Raw genomic sequence first — 21,409 nt, forward strand, 5'->3', positions numbered from 1 at the left:
AATTGTGATATTATCTTATTAGTAAATGAATTAAGAAGAAGATCTCTTATGTTATAAATGTCGAATCGGCTAGTCTAGTACTGCGATAGGCGGCATCACGACCGGGGGGTTTTGGATCGTGATAAGTTGGTATCAGAGCCTAGGTTACATAGGTTTCACCAGTCATGAGCAGGTTTAGTAGAGTCTTGCAAATCGGTATGGAGATGTATGTACTTATCTTCGAGAGGCTGTAGAACCTTTAGGAAAAACTTAACATTCTTGAATTCCTGTCATGCGAATCTGTTGATTCTGGTAACTAAACTTTTGTTATTTTATTCTCTCACAGATGGTGAGGACACGTACTACCGAATAGGACAGATGACCACCAGTTAGGGCCATTAGAGGTCGAGGTCACTGTCGAGGCCATGGTAGGGGCAGAGGTGTAGCATATACAGTAGCTAGGGCAGCACCTGCAAATCCACAAACTGTCCTAGTTCATGATCAGGTCCTAGTTGCGGACGCTCCAACAGGACCAGCTCAGGCACCGGCTGTGCCGATTGTTATCCCAGGCCTTAAGGAGACCCTAGCCCAGATTCTATCAGTGCGCACTGTCGTGGCTCACGCGGACTTAGTTACTACGACCGCATCTACTTCTCAGGCCGGGAGAGGCACCCAGAGTCCCATCGCTCGCACACCTGAGAAGGTTGTGTAGGGACTTTAGACATTGGGGGCACCTCCAGCCCGGCCGATTGCAACTGCTTAGGATTATGTCGTTCCAGTCATGCCTGATGATGAGCAGTGTAGATTGGAGAAGTTTGGCAGACTTCATCCTCCGACTTTCAGTGGTGTAGAGGGCGAGGATGCCCAAGGTTTCTTCGACAAGTGTCAGAGGATGCTTTGGACCGCATGTATTTTGGAGACTAGTGGGGTCTCATTCACTGCCTTCCAGTTTTCAGGAGCTGTATTTACTTGGTGGGAGAATTATGAGAGATGTAGGCCGGTTGGTACAACGCCCTTACCTAGCAGCAGTTCTCCGCTCTTTTTTTGGAGAAGTATGTGCCACAGTCTCGCAGGGAGGAGCTACGCAGGCGGTTCGAGTAGTTGCATCAGGACTGTGACACAGTATGAGATGAGGTTTTCGGAGCTAGCTCATCATGTTGTTTGGTTGGTTCCTATGGATAGAGAGAGGGTCAGAAGGTTCGTGGATGGCCTCACATATCAGCTTCAGATTCTCAGAACCAGAGATAGGGTGTCAGGTGATACTTTTGAGCAGGTTGTTGATATTGCCCGAGAGATTAAGTCAGTTTGTCGCCAGGAGCGAGATGAGAGGGAGGCCAAGAGGTCTCGGGGATCTGTTAGTTTTGGTGGCGTTCCTTCGAGAGGTCAGTTTCAGCACGGTAGAGGTCGTCCCTTCTGACAAGCTCAGTCAGCTTGGCCAGTTCATCGTGGGGCATCCTCGGGCCATGGTTCTCAAAGTTCTTAGTGCCCTTATAGCCTAGAGTTCGTCCCGTGCTCCATCAGTTTAGGGCTCTTCCATGCCAGGTTCTTCTGCTAGTCATCCCAGTATTAGGGGTTCCCTTCAGTCCCCGTCCCCCGCACCAGGGAGTTGTTATGTGTGTGGAGAGTTAGGAAATATGAGGAGGCAGTGTCCTTGTCTTCTTGGGGGCCCATCTCAGCAGAGTAGTTAGCCCTCAACTTCAGCTCCAGTTACTTCACCGCCCACCCAAGCAGCTAGGGGTGGGGGTCAGTCAGCTAGGGGTCGCCCCAGAGGGGGAGGTCGATCAAGTGGTGGTCAAGACTGTTTCTACGAACTCCCAGCCAGACCAGATGATATTTCTTCAGATGCTGTGATTACAGGTATTGTCTTAGTTTGCCAGAGAGATGCCTCTGTGTTATTTGATCCTGGTTTCACTTTTTGATATGTGTCATCATATTTTGCTAGTTATTTGGATACGCCCCGTGAGTTTCTTATTTTATCTATTCATGTATCTACTTCGGTGGGCGATACTATTGTTGCGGATCGCGTATATCGATTGTGTGTGGTGACTATTAGGGGTTTGGAGACCCGAGTGGATCTTCTGTTGCTTTGTATGGTGGATTTTAATATGATATTGGGCATGGATTGGTCATGCCATTTTGGACTGTCACACTAAGACAGTGACGTTGTCCATGCCGGGTGTTCCATGGATTAAGTGGCGAGGTTCGACGTATTATGTTCCTAGTAGAGTGATTTCATTTTTGAAGGCCTAGCGGATGGTTGGGAAGGGTTGTCTTTCTTATTTGGCCTTCGTGAGGGATGTTAGTGCAGAGACTCCTACCATCGATTCAGTCTCGGTAGTGAGGGACTTTCCAGATATATTTCTTGCAGACCTGCCAGGCATGCCACCGGATAGGGATATTGACTTTGGTATTGATTTGGTGCTGGGAACTCAATCCATTTCTATTACATCGTATAGTATGGCACCAGCAGAGTTGAAGGAGTAGCTTCAGGAACTCCTTGATAAGGGGTTTATTCGGCCTAGCGTGTTGCCTTAGGGTGCGCCTATTCTATTTGTGAAGAACAAGGATGGCACGATAAGGATATGCATTGATTACAGGCAGTTGAACAAAGTCACAATCAAGAACAAGTATCATTTGCCTCGTATTGATGATTTATTTGACCAGCTTCAGGGAGCAAGGTTGTTCTCCAAGATTGATCTCAGGTCGAGGTATCACCAGTTGAAGATCAGGGACACAGATATTCTTAAGACGACTTTCAGGACCTGATATGGTCATTATGAGTTCCTTCTGATGTCTTTTAGGGTTACCAATACCCCAACAACATTCATGCATTTGATGAACAGTGTGTTTCGGCCTTATCTCGATTCATTTGTTATTGTATTCATTGATGATATTCTGGTGTACTCGCGTAGTCAGAAGGATCACACGGGGCATTTGAGAGTGTTATTGCAGCGGTTGAGGTAGGAGAAGCTTTATGCAAAGTTCTCCAAGTGTGCATTTTGGTGCAGTTTAGTGGCCTTCTTGGGGCACGTGGTGTCCAGCAAAGGCCAAGTTGATTCGAAGAAGATAAAGGTGGTTCAGAGTTGGCCCAGGCCATCCTTATCCACATAGATTTGTTGTTTTCTTGGTTTAGTAGGTTATTACCGTTAGTTCGTTCAGGGATTTTCATCCATTGCATTATCCTTGACCAAATTGACTCAAAAGGGTTCTCCATTCAGGTGGTCAAATGAGTGTGAGGCGAGCTTTCAAAAGCTTAAGACTGCCTTGACCACAACTCCAGTGTTAGTTTTGCCATCAGCTTCAGGTTCATATACAGTTTATTGTGATGCTTTTAGAGTTGGTATTGGGTGTGTGTGAATGCAGGAGGGTAGAGTGATTGCTTATGCTTCTCGTCAGTTGAAGCCCTATGAGAAGAACTACCCTATTCATGATTTGGAGTTGGCTGCCATTGTTCATGCATTGAAGATTTGGAGGCATTATCTCTATGGTGTGTCTTATGAGGTGTTTACTGATCATCGCAACCTCCAACATTTGTTCAAGCAGAAGGATCTCAATTTAAGGCAGCAGAGATGATTGGAGCCTCTAAAGGATTATGATATCACTATCTTGTACCATCGGGGGAAGGCCAATGTAGTGGCAGCAACCACTTGAGTAGGAAGGTGGTAAGTATGGGCAGTTTGGCATACATTCGTGTTGGGGAGAAACCACTTGCAGTTGATGTTCAGGCCTTGGCAAATTGGTTTGTGAGGTTGGATATTTTGGAGCCCAGTTGGGTCTTAGCTTGTGTGGTTTCTCGATCTTCCTTGTTCGATTGCATCAAAGAGCGCCAGTATGATGATCCTCATTTGTTTGTCCTTAAGGATAGAGTTTAACACGACGATGCCAGAGATGTGACTATTGGTGATGATGGGGTATTGAGGATGCAGGGCTGGATATGTGTGCCCAATGTAGATGGGCTTCGGGAGTTGATTCTAGAGGAGGCCCATAGCTCGCGGTATTCCATCCATCTGGGTGACGCGAAGATGTATTAGGATTTAAGACAACACTATTGGTGGAGGGGAATGAAGAAAGATATAGTGGGATTTGTAGCTCGGTGTCTCAATTGTCAGTAGGTATATGAGCATCAGAGACCGGGTGACTTACTTCAATAGATGGATCTTCCAGAGTGGAAGTGGGAGCGGATCACCATAGATTTCGTAGTTGGACTCCCAAAGACTTTGAGGAAGTTTAATGCTATTTGGGTGACTGTGGATTGGCTGACCAAGTCCGCGCACTTCATTCCTGTGTGTACTACCTATTCTTTAGAGCGGTTTGCTGATATTTATATCCAAGAGATTATTCGCCTGCATGGTGTCCCAGTTTCCATCATTTCAGATAGAGGTACTCAGTTTGCATCGTAGTTTTTGAGAGCCGTGCAGAGAGAGTTGGGCACTCAGGTAGATATGAGCACAACCTTTCACCCTCAGATGGACGAGCAGTCCAGGCGCACTATTCACATATTGGAGGCCATGTTGCGTGCTTGTGTCATTGATATTGGGGGCTCATAGGACGAGTTTCTACCGCTCGCAGAGTTTGCATATAATATCAGTTATCAGTCGAGTATTCAGATGGTTCCATATGAGGCTTTATATGGGAGACAGTTCAGATCTCCAGTAGGATGGTTCGAGCCGGGCGAGGCCAGGCTTTTGGGTACAAACTTGGCGCAGGATGCTTTGGACAAGGTGAAAGTGATTCAGGAACGGCTTCGTACAGCGCAGTCGAAACAAAAGAGTTATGCTAACAAGAAGGTTCATGATGTATCTTACAGGGTTGGGGAGAAGGTTCTACTAAAGATTTCACCCATGAAAGGTGTTATAAGATTTGGGAAGAAGGGTAAATTGACTCCTCGGTTCATTGGGCCTTTGAGTTGCTTCAGAGGATTGGTGTCATGACCCAGATTTCTCACACTCGGGAGTCGTGATGGCGCCTACTAATGAAAGCTAGGCAAGCCAACAAACTGAACTATTTACCTTGTTTTCATTTTTAATCAAATAACAGTTAAGAGCCAACAAATAGATAACAACAGAATTGAATAAGTGGAAGGCTGCATTGCAAAGTTTTAATAATAATATTACTACCAATCTATAACAAATCTACCCAAGACTGGTGTCACAACTTCACAGACTATCTAGGAGTACTACAAATAAAGGCCTGAAAGAAATAAATACAACACTATCTCTGGAAATACATGAAAGAAACAAGAATAGTAGGTAGAAAAAGACGCCAAGGCCTGCGGACGCCTGCAGGACTGCCTCGGGTCGCCTGATGAACAAGAAACAACAATCTCGCTGCGGTCCGAAGTCTACAGCACGGGGATCTGGATAAAAGAGTGCAGAGTGTAGTATCAGCACAACCGACCCTATATGCTGGTAAGTGCCTAGCCTAACCTCGTCGAAGTAGTGACGAGGCTAGGACAAGACTACCAACTAAACCTGTGCAGTTAAAGCATATATATCACAAATAATAATAAAGAAAACTAGCAGTTAAGGAGGGGAAGAGGACACGCTGTGGGGGATATCAATTACCAACAGTAACTCAGGAGAAAAGCATAAAGAACAATTTAAAATTTGCAGCAGAAGGAATAAGGAAACAGTAACCAAATCGATATCCACTTTTATCCTTTATTGTTGTGGCGCGCAACCCGATCCAAATCATAAAACACTATTGCGGCGTGCAACCCGATCCAAATCATAAAACATTGTTGCGGCGTGCAACCCGATCCATATCATATATCACTATTGCGTTGTACAACCCGATCCAAATATAATATTGTTGCGGCATGCAACCCGATCCAAATATAATATTGTTACAGCATACAACCCGATCCAAATATAATATTGTTGCAACGTGTAACCCGATCCAAATATACAATTCAACACCAATCACAAAGGAGCCCCGACAAGGAACAAGAAGGGAACAACAATATCCCGGCAAGGGAATCAATAACACCATGACAAAATCAAGTAACAACAGAAAATCAGTAAATAAACGTAAATGACAACTTAACTCAATTATTAGCAAGATTCAGGAAAATCAAGAAAAAGTGCACGGCATCACTCTTCGTGCTTTAACACTCTCTTACCAAAACAATAATCACAAGAAATAAGGGCAAGGAAATAAATTAAATCACAAACAAATCCCGGCAAGGGTACAACAGTACAACAATCGAATCCCGGCGAGGGAACAATATCAAAATCTTCTTATCTTTTCCTTTTCACATTTACTTCACAACTCACTTCACAACTTGAACCAATGCTCTATAAGGTTCAATTTCAAATATACTTCCACAATCCATTTTATGACTTGAGTCAACGCTCTTCAATATTCAAATACTAATATTACTTCCACAAGCCTTGCTTAACAATAGAAATCATCACAAAAAGCATGAACAATACAAACGAAGTCACATTAATCATAGTATAAGACTCACGGGCAAGCTTGACACCAACGTATAGATACTCATCACCATGCCTATACGTCGTACTCAACAAATAACACATAGCAAGTAGAACGCAACTCCTAATCCTTCAAGCTAAGGTTAGACCAAATACTTACCTCAATGCCACGATCACAGTTCAAGTCTCTACTATCGCTTTGCCTCTTGATTCCACCACCAATTCGCTCATATCTAACCACAAGTTACTTTATTACATTAATAAACGCTAAATGAATCAATGGTAATGCATGAAAATAAGTTTTCCAAGGTTTTACCCAAAAAGTCAAAAATTGCCCCCGGGCCCACATGGTCAAAACCCGAGTTTCGAACCAAAACCCGATAACCCATTCTCCCATGAAGCCAAATATATAATTTGTTTTGAAATTGGACCTCAAATCGAGGTCCAAATCCCCAATTTTTGAAAAACCTAGGTTCTACCCAAACACCCGATTCCCCCCATGAAAATCATTGATTTTGAGTCGAAATCATGTGAAAAGATGTTAATGATTGAAAAAAACGAGTTAAAATTGACTTACAATCGATATGGAGAAGAAGTTGCCTTTGAAAAATCGCCCAATAGTGTTTTGTTTTTGAAAGAGTGTGAAAAATGAAAGATTTTCGGCTAAGTTGTAAAATTGCAGGTTGCAGATGTCCTATTTGTGACCAGGGTTCGCAATTGCAAACCCAGACTTCTGCTAAGTTCGCATTTGCGAAGAAGTTCTCGCATTTGCGAGTTGGGAATTGCGAACAACTTGTCGCATTTGCGACGACTGGCTAAAACTGGTGGGATCGCATTGGCGATAGAATCATTTCAATTGCGAGGTAGGTTGGTCTGGCTACATTTCACAATTGTGACATCGCCCTCGCATTTGTGAGCCAGGCTTCGCAAATCCTGCACTGAAAAAACTGAAAACCTGCAATTCTCCAAGTCCAAAATCCACCTCGTGGCCTATCCAAAACTCACCCGAGCCCTCGGGGCTCCAAACCAAATATGCACGCCAACCTAAATATCATACAGACTCGCTCGTACATTCAAATTACAAAAATAACATCAACAACTATGAATTTAGCATCAAAATCATGAAATTTCTTAAGAACTTCAAATTTTCAAATTTTCTCAAACACGATCCGTTTCACGTTGTTTCAAATCCGTTTCTTACCAAATTTTACAGACTTATCTTAAATCACATATAATACTTGTATCGGGTGCCGAAACCAAAATACGTGCCGGATACCATCAATTTTTAAACATCTTTCATTTCTAAAACTCATAAACAATTCTAGAAAATAATTTTCTTTAAAAATTCATTTCTCGGGCTTGGGACATCGGAATTCGATTCCAGGCATACGCTCAAGTCCCATATTTTCCTACGGACCCTTCTTGACCGTCAAATCATGGGTCCGGGTCCGGGTCCGTTTACCCAAAATATTAACCGAAGTCAACTTAAAGTTATTTTAAAGGCAAAATTCATCATTATTCACAGATTTTCAAAAAATGGCTTTCCGGCGATGCGCTCGGACTGCGCACGCAAATCGAGGTGATACCAAAAGAGGTTTTTAAGGCCTCGGAATGCAGAATTTACTTTTAACACAATCGTTCGTCCTCGAATGGATAGAAGAAGGAAGTACCTGATTCAGGGAAAAGATGGGGATAACAGCTCCGCATATCGGACTCGGTCTCCCAGGTCGATGCCTCAGCAGGTTAACCTCTCCACTGAACACGAACAGGAGGAAAACTCTTCGATCTCAACTGACGAACCTGCCGGTCTAGAATAGCTACCAGCTCCTCCTCATAAGACAAGTCCTTGTCCAACTGGACAATGCTGAAATCTATCACATGGCATGGATCGCCGTGATAATTCTGAAGCATGGACATATGAAACACTGGATGCACGGCTGATAAGCTCGGTGTCAACGCAAGTCTGTAAGTCACCTCTCCCACTCGATCAAGAATCTCAAACGGGCCAATAAACCTAGGGGTAACCTTGCCCTTCTTCCCAAATCTCATCACTTCCTTCATAGGTGACACTCGAAGCAATACCCGCTCACCGGCCATGAATGCAAAATCACAAACCTTGCGGTTGGTATAACGCTTTTGCCTGGACTGAGCTATACGAAGCCTATCCTAAATAATCCTGACCTTGTCCAAGGCATCCTGTACTAGATCTGTACCCAACAACTGAGCCTCCCCCGGCTCAAACTATCCAACCGGCGACTGACACGGTCTACCATACAAAGCCTTATAAGGAGCCATCTGGATACTCGACCGTAGCGTTTGTTATAGGCAAACTCTGCTAAAGGCAAAAACTGATCCCACGAACCTCCAAAGTCAATGACACAAACTCGGAGCATATCCTCCAAAATCTGAATAGTTCGCTCGGACTGCCCGTCCATTTGAGGATGAAACGTTATGCTCAACTCAACCATGTGCCCAACTCTCGCTGAACCGCCGCTCTCTAGAAATGTGAGGTGAACTATGTACCTCGATCCGAAATGATAGACACGGGCACACCATGAAGACGAACAATCTCCCGGATATATATCTCAGCTAACCTCTCGAAAGAATAAGAGACTGCCACAAGAATGAAATGTGCTGACTTGGTCAGACTATTAACAATAATACACACTATGTCGCACTTCCTCTAAGTCCGTGGGAATCGAACAACGAAGTCCATAGTGATCCGATCCCACTTCTGCTCGGGAAGTTCAATCCTCTGAAACAAACCACCATGCCTCTAATACTCGTACTTAACCTGCTGACAGTTCAAACACCGATCCACATATGCAACAATGTCCGTCTTCATTCTCCACCACCAATAATGCTGCCGCAAATCCTGATACATCTTAGCGGCGCCCGGATGAATAGAGTACCGGGAACTATGGGCCTCCTCTAAAATCAACTCTCGAAGTCCATCCACAATAGGCACACAAACTCGAGCCTACAATCTCAAAACTCCATCATCTCCTAAGGTAACCTGCTTGGCACCTCCGTGCTGCACCGTGTCTCCAAGGACACACCAATGAGGATCATCATATTACCAATCTCAGATACGCTCCATTAAAAAAGAACGAGCGACTATGCAAGCTAACACACAGCTGGGCTCAGAAACATCCAACATCACAAACTAATTGGCCAAAACCTGAACATCCAAGGAAAGCGGCCTCTCACCGGCCGGAGTATATGCAAGACTGCCCATACTGGCTGACTTCCTACTCCAAGCATCGGCCACCACATTGGCCTTTCCTGGATAATATAAGATGGTGATATCATAGTCTTTCAACAGCTCCAACCACCGTCTCTGCCTCAAATTTAGCTCTTTCTGCTTGAACAAGTACTGTAGACTCTTGTGATCCGTGAACACCTCACATGCCACACAATACAGATAATGCCTCCAAATCTTCAATGCGTGAAAAATGGCTGCCAACTTCAAATCATGAACCGGATAGTTCTTCTCATAAATCTTCAAATGTCGTGAAACATAGGCAATGACCTTGTCATCCTGCATCAACACCGCACCAAGTCCAATGCGAGATGTATCACAATAAACTGTATAAGGCCCTGAACCTGTGGGGAAAACCAACACTGGTGCTGTATTCAAAGCTGTCTTGAGCTTCTGAAAGCTCGCCTCACACTCATCCGACCATCTGATCTAGGAACCTTTCTGGGTCAACCGGGTCATCGGGGCTGCACTAGATGAAAACCCCTCCACAAACCGACCATAGTAGCCTGTCAGACCCAAGAAACTCCGGATCTTTGTAGCTGATGCGGGTCTAGGCCAGTTCTTGACTGCCTCTATCTTCTTCGGATCAACCTGAATACCCTCTGCTGATACGATATGATCCAAGAATGCAACTGAACTCAACTAGAACTGACACTTCGAAAACTTAGCATACAACTGACTATCCCTCAAAGTTTGAAGAACCACCCTAAGATGCTGCTCGTGCTCCTCCCGGCTACGGGAATAGATCAAAATATCATCAATGAAGTCTATTACGAATTAATCTAAGTAAGGCCTAAACACTTAGTTCATGAAATCCATAAAAGCCGCTAGGGCATTTGTCAACCCGAATGATATCACCAAGAACTCATAATGCTTGTACCGAGTGCGGAAAGCTGTCCTAGGGACATCGGATGCCCTAATCCTCAACTGATGGTAGCCAGATCTCAAGTCAATCTTTGATAATACCTTAGCACCCTGAAGTTGATCAAACAAATCATCAATTCTCAGCAATGTATACTTATTCTTGATTGTAACCTTGTTCAACTGCCGGTAATCAATACACATTCTCATTGATCCATCCTTCTTCATAACAAACAACATCGGCACACCCCAAAGTGAGACACTAGGTTTAATGAAGCCTTTTTCAAGAAAGTCTTGCAACTGCTCTTTCAACTCTTTCAACTCGGGCGGGGCAATACGATATGGCAGGATAGAAATGGGTTGAGTGTCCGGTGCCAAATCAATGCAAAAGTCAATATCCCTGTCGGATGGCATACCCGGCTGGTCTAAAGGAAATACCTCAGAAAACTCATGAATAACAAGCACTGAATCAATATAAGAAACCTCAGCACTAGAATCATAAACATAGGCCAGATAGGCCAAACACCCCTTCTCGACCATACACCGAGCCTTCACATAAGAGATAACACTACGGGTAGAATGACAAGGAGTCCCTCTCCACTCTGAACGAGGTAACCCGGCAAGGCTAAGGTCACAATCTTGGCATGACAGTCCAAGATAGCGTGGTACGGTGATAACAGTCCATCCCCAATATGACATCAAAATCAACCATGTCTAGAAGGAGCAAATCTACACGAGTCTCAAGACCCCCAATCACAACTATACATGAACGATGGACACGATCTACCATAATAGAATCACCCACCGGTGTAGATTCATAAATAGGAGCACTCAAAGAATCACTAGGCATGACCAGATACGGTGCAAAATAAGACGACACATAGGAGTATGTAGATCCTGAATCAAATAAAATCGAAGCATCCCTACTACAAACCAGAACAGTACCTGTACCTCCACCTCTGATACCTCTGCCTCCACCTCTAGCACCTCTACCTCCACCTCTAATACCTCTACCTCCACCTCCACCTCTAGTACCTCTACCTCCACCTCTAGCTAACTTAGCGGGCTGAACGAGTCCCTCAATGAACCTCCTCACTCTCTTTCTCTCTCTCTCTCTCTCTCTTGGTGGGAAGTATGATAAGGGCATGATGAGCCAAGTCGATGAATCTGGTCTCATACTGAGTAACAGTCCCCAATTTTTGAAACCAGACTTCTGCTAAGTTTGCATTTGTGAAGAAGTTCTCGCATTTGCGAGTTGGGAATTGCAAACAACTTGTCGCATTTGCAACAACTGGCTAAAACTGGGGGGATCGCATTTGCGATAGAATCATCGCAATTGCGAGGTAGGTTGGCCTGGCTAAATTTCGCAATTGTGACATGGCCCTCACATTTGCGAACTCGCATTTGCGAGCTAGGCTTCGCAAATGCGAAGCCTGCAGGCCTGCACTGAAAAAACCGAAAACCTGCAATTCTCCAAGTCCAAAATCCACTTCGTGGCCTATCCAAAACTCACCCGAGCCCTCGGGGTTCCAAACAAAATATGCACGCCAACCTAAAAATATCATACAGACTCGCTCGTGCATTCAAATCACTAAAATAACATCAACAACTATGAATTTAGCATCAAAATCATGAAATTTCTTAAGAATTTCAAATTTTCAAATTTTCTCAAACACGATCCGTTTCACGTCGTTTCAAATCTGTTTCTTACCAAATTTTACAGACTTATCTTAAATCACATATAAGACTTGTATCGGGCACCGGAACCAAAATACGGGCCGGATATCATCAATTTTTAAACACCTTTCATTTCCAAAACTCATAAACAATTCCATAAAATAATTTTCTTTAAAAATTCATTTCTCGGGCTTGGGACATCAGAATTCGATTCCAGGCATACGCCCAAGTCCCATATTTTCATACGGACCCTCCTTGACCGTCAAATCATGGGTCTGGGTTCGTTTACCCAAAATATTAACCGAAGTCAACTTAAACTTATTTTAAAGGCAAAATTCATCATTTTTAACAGATTTTCACAAAATGGCTTTCCGGTGACGCGCTCGGACTGCACACGCAAATCGAGGTGATATAGAAAGAGGTTTTCAAGGCCTCGAAATGCAAAATTTACATTTAACACAAGTGATGACCTTTTGGGTCATCACATCCTCCACCTCTAAAACAATCGTTCGTCCTCGAACGGAAATATCTGATTCGGGGAAAAGATGGGGATAACAGCTCCGCATATCGGACTCGGTCTCCCAGGTCGATGCCTCAGCAGGCTAACCTCTCCATTGAACATGCACAGAAGGAAAACTCTTCGATCTCAACTGACGAACCTGCCGGTCTAGAATAGCTACCGGCTCCTCCTCATAAGACAAGTCATTGTCCAACTAGACAATTCTGAAATCTATCACGTGGGATGGATCGCCGTGATATTTCCAAAGCATGGACATATGAAACACTGGATACACTGTTGATAAGCTCGGTGTCAATGCAAATCTGTAAGCCACCTCTCCCACTCGATCAAGAATCTCAAACGGGCCAATGAACCTAGGGCTAAGCTTGCCCTTCTTCCCAAATCTCATCACTTCCTTCATAGGTGACACTCGAAGCAATACCCGCTCACCGACCATGAATGCGAAATCACAAACCTTGCGGTTGGCATAACTCTTTTGCCTGGACTGAGCTATACGAAGCCTATCCTGAATAATCTTGACCTTGTCCAAGGCATCCTGTACTGAGCTATACGAAACCTATCCAAGGCTCAAACCATCTAACCGGCGACTGACACGGCCTACCATACAAAGCCTTATAAGGAGCCATCTGGATACTCGACTGGTAGCGATTGTTATAGGCAAACTCTACTAAAGGCAAAAACTGATCCCACGAACCTCCAAAGTCAATGACACAAACTCGGAGCATATCCTCCAAAATCTGAATAGTCTGCTCGGACTGCCTGTCCGTCTGAGGATGAAACGCTGTGCTCAACTCAACCCGTGTGCCCAACTCTCGCTGAACCGCTCTAGAAATGTGAGGTGAACTACGTACCTCGATCCAAAATGATAGACACTGGAACACCATAAAGACGAACAATCTCCCGGATATAGATCCCAGCTAACCTCTCGAAAGAATAGGAGACTGCCACAAGAATGAAATGTGCTGACTTGGTCAGCCTATCAACAATAATACACACTATGTCGAACTTCCTCTAAGTCCGTGGGAGTCCAACAACGAAGTTCATAGTGATCCGATCCCACTTCCACTCGGGAAGCTCAATCCTCTGAAACAAACCACCAGGCCTCTGATGCTCGTACTTAACTTGCTGACAATTCAAACACCGATCCACATATGCAACAATGTCTATCTTCATTCTCCTCCACCAATAATGTTGCCACAAATCCTGATACATCTTAGCGGCACCCAGATGAATAGAGTAACGGGAACTATGGGCCTCCTCTAAAATCAACTCTCGGAGTCCATCCACATTAGGCACACAAACTCGACCCTACAATCTCAAAACTCCATCATCTCCTAAGGTAACCTGCTTGGCACCTTCGTGCTGCTCCGTATCTCCAAGGACACACCAATGAGGATCATTATACTGCCAATCTTAGTTACGCTCCAGTAAAGAAGAACGAGCGACTGTGCAAGCTAACACACGGCTGGGCTCAGAAATATCCAACCTCACAAACTAATTGGCCAAAGCCTGAACATCCAAGGAAAGCGGCCTCTCACCGACTAGAGTATATGCAAGACCGCCCATACTGGCTGACTTCCTACTCTAAGCATCGACTACCATATTGTCCTTTCCTGGATAATATAAGATAGTGATATCATAATCTTTCAACAGCTCCAACCACCGTCTCTGCCTCAAATTTAGCTCTTTCTGCTTGAACAAGTACTGTAGACTCTTGTGATCCGTGAACACCTCACATGCCACACCATACAGATAATGCCTCCAAATATTCAATGCGTGAACAATGGCTGGCAACTCTAAATCATGAACAAGATAGTTCTTCTCATAAATCTTCAACTATCGTGAAACATAGGCAATGACCTTGCCATCCTACATCAACACCGCACCAAGTCCAATACGAGATGCATCACAATAAACTATATAAGGCCCTGAACCTGTGGGCAAAACCAACACTGGTGCCGTAGTCAAAGCTGTCTTGAGCTTTTGAAAGCTCGCCTCAAACTCATCCGACCATCTGATTTGGGCACCTTTCTGGGTCAACCGGGTCATCGGGGCTACACTAGACGAAAATCCCTCCACAAACCGACGATAGTAGCCTATCAGACCCAAAAAACTCTGGATCTCTGTAGCTGATGCGGGTCTAGGCTAGTTCTTGACTGCCTCTATCTTCTTCGGATCAACCTGAATACCCTCTGCTGATACGACATGATCCAAGAATGCAACTGAACTCAACTAGAACTCTCACTTCGAAAACTTGGCATACAACTAACTATCCCTCAAAGTCTGAAGAACCACCCTAAGATGCTGCTCGTACTCATCCCGGCTGCGGGAATAGATCAAAATATCATCAATGAAGTCTATCACGAACGAATCCAAGTAAGGCCTAAACACTTGGTTCATGAAATCCATAAAAGCTTCTAGGGCATTTGTCAACCCGAATGACATCACCAAGAACTCATAATGCATGTACCGAGTGCGGAAAGCTGTCTTAGGGACATCGGATGCCCTAATCCTCAACTGATGGTAGCCAGATCTCAAGTCAATCTTCGAGAATACCTTAGCACCCTGAAGTTGATCAAACAAATCATCAATTCTCAACAATGGATACTTATTCTTGATTGTAACCTTGTTCAACTTCCGGTAATCAATACACATTCTCATTGATCTGTCCTTCTTCTTAACAAACAACATCGGCGCACCCCAAAGCGAGACACTAGGTCTAATGAAGCCTTTTTCAAGCAAGTCTTGCAACTACTCTTTCAACTCTTTCAACTCAGGCGGAGCAATACGATATGCTGGGATAGAAATGGGCTGAGTGTACGGTGTCAAATTAATGTAAAAGTCAATATCCCTGTCGGATGGCATACCCGACAGGTCTAAAGGAAATACCTCAGAAAACTCACGAACAACAAGCACGGAATCAATAGAAGAAACCTCAGCATTAGAATCATGAACATAGGCCAGATAGGCCAAACACCCCTTCTCGACCATACACCGAGCCTTCACATAAGAGATAACACTACGGGTAGAATGACCAGGAGTCCCTCTCCACTCTGAACGAGGTAAACCGGCAAGGCTAAGGTCACAGTCTTGGCATTACAGTCCAAGATAGCATGGTACGGTGATAACCAGTCCATCCCCAATATGACATCAAAATCAACCATGTGTAGAAGGAGCAAATCTACACGAGTCTCAAGACCCCCAATCACAACTATACATGAACGATGGACACAATCTACCACAATAGAATCACCCACCGGTGTAGACGCATAAATAGGAGCACTCAAAAAATCACTAGGCATGACCAGATACGGTGCAAAATAAGACAACACATAAGAGTATGTAGATCCTGCATCAAAAAAACCGAGCATCCCTACTACAAACCAGAACAATACCTGTACCTCCACCTCTAATACCTCTGCCTCCACCTCTAGCACCTCTACCTCCACCTCGAATACCTCTACCTCCACCTCCACCTCTAGTGCCTCTACTTTCCACCTCTAGCTAACTGGGCGGGCTGAGCGAGTCCTTCAATGAACCCCATCACACTCTCTCTCTCTCTCTCTCTCTCTCTCTCTCTCTCTTGGTGGGAAGTATGATAAGGGCATGATGAGCCAAGTCAATGAATCTGGTCTCATATTGAGTAACAGTCATAGAACCCTGCTGGAAATGCTCCAACTGGCTCCGATAGATCTCTCTCTGAGTAATGGGGAGAAACTTCTCTAGAAATAGCTAACTAAACTGCACCCAAGTCAAAGCTGGTGATCCGGCTGGTCTAGCCAAACAATAATCTCTCCACCAAGTCTTGGCGGACCTAGACAAGCGAAAAGTAGCAAAATCGACCCCATTGGTCTCCACTATCCCCATGTTCCTGAGAACCTCGTGACAGCTGTCTAAATAATCCTGGGGATCTTAAAAAGATGCATCGCTGAAAGTGATAGTGAAGAGCTTGGTGAAACTTATCCAACCTCCACAAAGCCTCCGAAGATGTAGCTAATCTATCACCAGTATATGCGGCTGCTTGGCCGAAGAAATAGTACGAGACTTCGCCATTCGCGAAAGAAAAAGAGTAGAGGTTTAAATTTAATAGTGAGAGAACAAAACCGCACGACAGAGAAGAATAGAAGTGAAACTTTTCCTAACTCCGTAGCCTCTGGGGGATAAATACAGATGTCTCTGTACCGATCCCTCAGACTCTACTAAGCTTGTCCGTAAATTATGAGACCTATGTAACCTAGAGCTCTTATACCAACTTGTTACGATCCGGATTTTCCACCCCTCGGGAGTCGTGATGGTGCCTACTAGTGAAAGCTAGGCAAGCCAACCAATTGAACTATTTACCTTGTTTCCATTTTTAATCCGATAACAATTAAGAGCCAACAATTAGATAACAACAAAATTGAATAAGCAAAAGGCTGCATTACAAAATTTTAATAATACTACTAATACCAATATATAACAAATCTACCCTAGACTGGTGTCACAACTTCACAGACTGTCTAGGAATACTACAAATAAAGGTCTGAAAGATATAAATACAACACTGTCTCTAGAAATACATGAATGAAACAGGAATAGCAGGTAGAAGAAGACACCAAGGCCTGCGGACGCCTGCAGGACTGCCTTGGGTCGCCTGATGAACAAGAAACAACAATCTCGTTGCGGTCCGAAGTCTACAGCACGCAGATCTGCATAAAAGAGTGCAGAGTGTAGTATCAGCACAACCGACCCTATGTGCTGGTAAGTGCCTAGCCTAACCTCGCCGAAGTAGTGACGAGGCTAGGACAAAACTACCAACTAAACCTGTGCAGTTAAAGCATATATATCGCAAGTAACAATAAAGAAAACTAGTAGTTAAAGAGGGGAAGAGGACATGCTGTGGGGGATATCAATTACTAATAGTAACTCAGGATAAAAGCATAAAGAACAATTTAAAATTCGCAGCAGAAGGAATAAGGAAATAGTAACCAAATAGATATCCACTTTTATCCTTTATTGTTGCGGCGCGCAACCCGATCCAAATCATAAAACACTATTGCAGCGTGCAACCCGATCCAAATCATAAAACACTATTGCGGCATGCAACCCGATCCATATAATATATCACTACTGCGGCGTGCAACCTGATCCAATCATAATATTGTTGCCGCGTGCAACCCAATACAAATATAATATTGTTACGGTGTGCAACCCGATCCAAATATAATATTGTTGCGGCGTGCAACCCGATCCAAATATAATATTGTTGCGGCATGCAACCTGATCCAAATATAATACTATTGCGGCGTGCAACCCGATCCAAATATACAATTCAACACCAATCACAAAGGAGCCCGGACAAGGAATAATAAGGGAACAACAATATCCCGGCAAAGGAATAAATAACACCATAACAAAATCAAGTAACAACAGAAAATCAGTAAATAAACGTAAAGGACAACTTAACTCAATTATCAGCAAGATTCAGGAAAATTAAGGACAAGTGCACGGCGTCACCATTCGTGCTTTAACACTCTCTTACCAAAACAATAATCACAAGAAATAAGGGCAAGGAAATAAATTAAATCACAAACAAATCCCAGCAAGGGTACAATAGTACAACAATCGAATCCCGGCGAGGGAATAATATCAAAATCCTCTTCTCTTTTCCTTTTCACATTTAATTCACAACTCACTTCACAACTTGAGCTAATGCTCTATAAGGTTTAATTTCCAATTATACTTCCACAATCCCTTTTACAACTTGAGTCAACGCTCTTCAATATTCAAATACCAATATTACTTCCACAAGCCTTGCTCAACAACAGAAATCATCACAAAAAGCATGAACAGTGCAAACGAAGTCACATTAATCATAGTATAAGACTCAGGGGCATGTTTGACACTAATGTATAGATACTCATCACCATGCCTATACGTCGTACTCAACAAATAACACATAGCAAATAGAACGTAACTCCTAATTCCTCAAGCTAAGGTTAGACCAAATACTTACCTCGATGCCATGATCACAATTCAAGTCTCTATTATCGTTTTGCCTCTTGATTCCACCACCAATTCGCTCGTATCTTGCCACAAGTTACTTAATTACATCAATAAATGCTAAATGAATCAATGCTAATGCATGAAAATAAGTTTTCCAAGGTTTTACCCAAAAAGTAAAAAAAAAACTCTCCCGGGCCCATATGGTTAAAACACGAGGTTCGAACCAAAACCCAATTAACCATTCCCCTAGGAACCCAAATATATATTTTGTTTTGAAATTGGACCTCAAATCGAGGTCCAAAACCCCAATATTTGAAAAACCTAGGTTCTACCCAAACACCAAATTTCTCCCATGAAAATCATTGATTTTGAGTTGAAATCATGTGAAAAGATGTTAATGATTGAAGAAAATGAGTTAAAATTGACTTACAATCGATTTGGAGAAGAAGTTGCCTTTGAAAGATTGCCCAAGAGTGTTTTGGTTTTGAAAGAGTGTGAAAAATGAAAGATTTTTGGCTAAGTTGTAAAATTGCAGGTTGCAGATGTCGCATTTGCGACCAGGGTTCGCAATTGCGAACCCAGACTTTTGCTAAGTTTGCATTTGCGAAGAAGTTCTCGCATTTGTGAGTTGGGAATTGCGAACAACTTGTCGCATTTGCAACGACTGGCTAAAATTGGGGGGATCGCATTTGCGATAGAATCCTCGCAATTGCGAGGTAGGCTGGCCTGGACTACATTTCGCAATTGCGACATGGCCCTCGCATTTGCGAACTCGCATTTGCGAGCCAAGCTTCGCAAATGCGAAGCCTTCTGGCCTGCACTGAAACAGCTGAAAACCTGCAATTCTCCAAGTCCAAAATCCACCTCGTGGCCTATCCAACACTCACCCGAGCCCTCGGGGCTCCAAACCAAATATGCACACCAACCTAAAAAAATTATACCGGAATCGCTCGTGCATTCAAATCACTAAAATAACATCAACAACTATGAATTTAGCATCAAAATCATGAAATTTCTTAAGAACTTCAAATTTTCCAATTTTTTCAAATACGATCTGTTTCATGTCGTTTCAAATCTATTTCTTACCAAATTTTACAGATTTATCTTAAATCACATAGAAGACCTGTACCGGGCACCGGAACAAAAATACAGGCCCGATACCATCAATTTTTAACACCTTTCATTTTCAAAACTCATAATCAATTCCAGAAAACAATTTCCTTTAAAAATTTATTTATCGGGCTTGGGACCTCGAAATTCGATTTCTGACATACGCCCAAGTCCTATATTTTCCTACGGACCCTTCGAGACCATCAAATCACAAGTCTGGGTCCGTTTACCCAAAATATTGACCGAAGTCAACTTAAACTTATTTTAAAGGCAAAATTCATCATTTTTTACAAATTTTCACAAAATGGCTTTCTTGCTACGCACCCGGACGGTGCACGCAAATCGAGGTGATGCCAGAAGATATTTTTAAGGCCTCGGAATGTAGAATTTACTTTTGACACAAGTGATGACCTTTTGGGTCAAAAAGTCATCACAATTGGAGAGGTGGCTTATTAGCTGGCTTTGCCACCTAGCTTGTCATGTGTGCATTCGGTATTTCATGTTTCAATGCTCCAGAAGTATATTGGCAATCCGACTCATGTTTTGATTTCAGCACGGTTCAGTTTGACGGTGATTTGACTTATGATGTGGAGCCATTGGCTATTTTGGAGCGACAAGTCCGAAAGTTGAGATCAAAGGATATAGCTTCAGTGAAAGTGTAGTGGAGAGGTCGGCTAATGGAGGAGGCCACCTAGGAGACCGAGCGGGAGATGCGAAGCAAATATCCACTCCTGTTTGAGGATTCAGGTATGTTTCTTGACTCGTTCGAGGATGAACAGTTGTTTAAGAGGGGGAGGATGTAACGACCTGGACGGTTGTTTCATGAGTTACAGTCCCGTTTCCCCTATTTCTGCATCTTTATGTATGGTTTAGCTGCATCGTATCATGTTGTTTGGTTCGGGTTCGGAGTGGTCGTGGAATTGAATGAGACATTTAGTCTTTTATTTAGAAGCTTTAGTTGGAAAAAATCAACCGAAAGTTGACTTGTGGGTAAATGATCTCGAAATTGGGTTTTTATGGTTCGGATAGCTTTGTTAGGTGATTTAAACTTAGGAATAGGTTCAGAATGTTGTTTGGGGGCCCGTACTAGATTTAGCTCTAATTGGCGAAATTGGAAATTTGGCATTTTTCGGTCGGCAGTGGAAGTCTCGATATCGGGGTCGTAATGGAATTCCAAAAATTAAAGTAGGTCCATTGTGTGATTTGTGACGTGTGTGCAAAATTTTGGGTCATTCGGACGAGGTTTGATAGGTTTTGGCATCGTTTGCGGAATTCGGAAGTTTGAAAATCCTTAGACTTGAATCTGAGAGTGATTTGGTATTTCGATGTTGTTTTGAGTGTTCCGAAGGTTGGTATAGGTTTATTGGTATATTTGGTTGAGGTCCCGAGGGCCTCGAGATGGATTTGAGTGGTTGACAGGAAGTTTGGCTTTGAGTTGTTGCTGTAGAATTTGCTGCTTCCGTCATTTCCGTTAAGGAGATCTTAGGTGCGTATTTTGGCCTTTAGGAGAAGAACTGCAGATGCAGTTATTTGGATGCATCTACGGCACCGCAGGTGCGGTGACTTGGTGCAGATGCGGTC

Source organism: Nicotiana sylvestris, chromosome 3 (genome assembly GCF_000393655.2).
Source record: "Nicotiana sylvestris chromosome 3, ASM39365v2, whole genome shotgun sequence".
NCBI classification, from domain to species: Eukaryota; Viridiplantae; Streptophyta; class Magnoliopsida; order Solanales; family Solanaceae; genus Nicotiana; species Nicotiana sylvestris.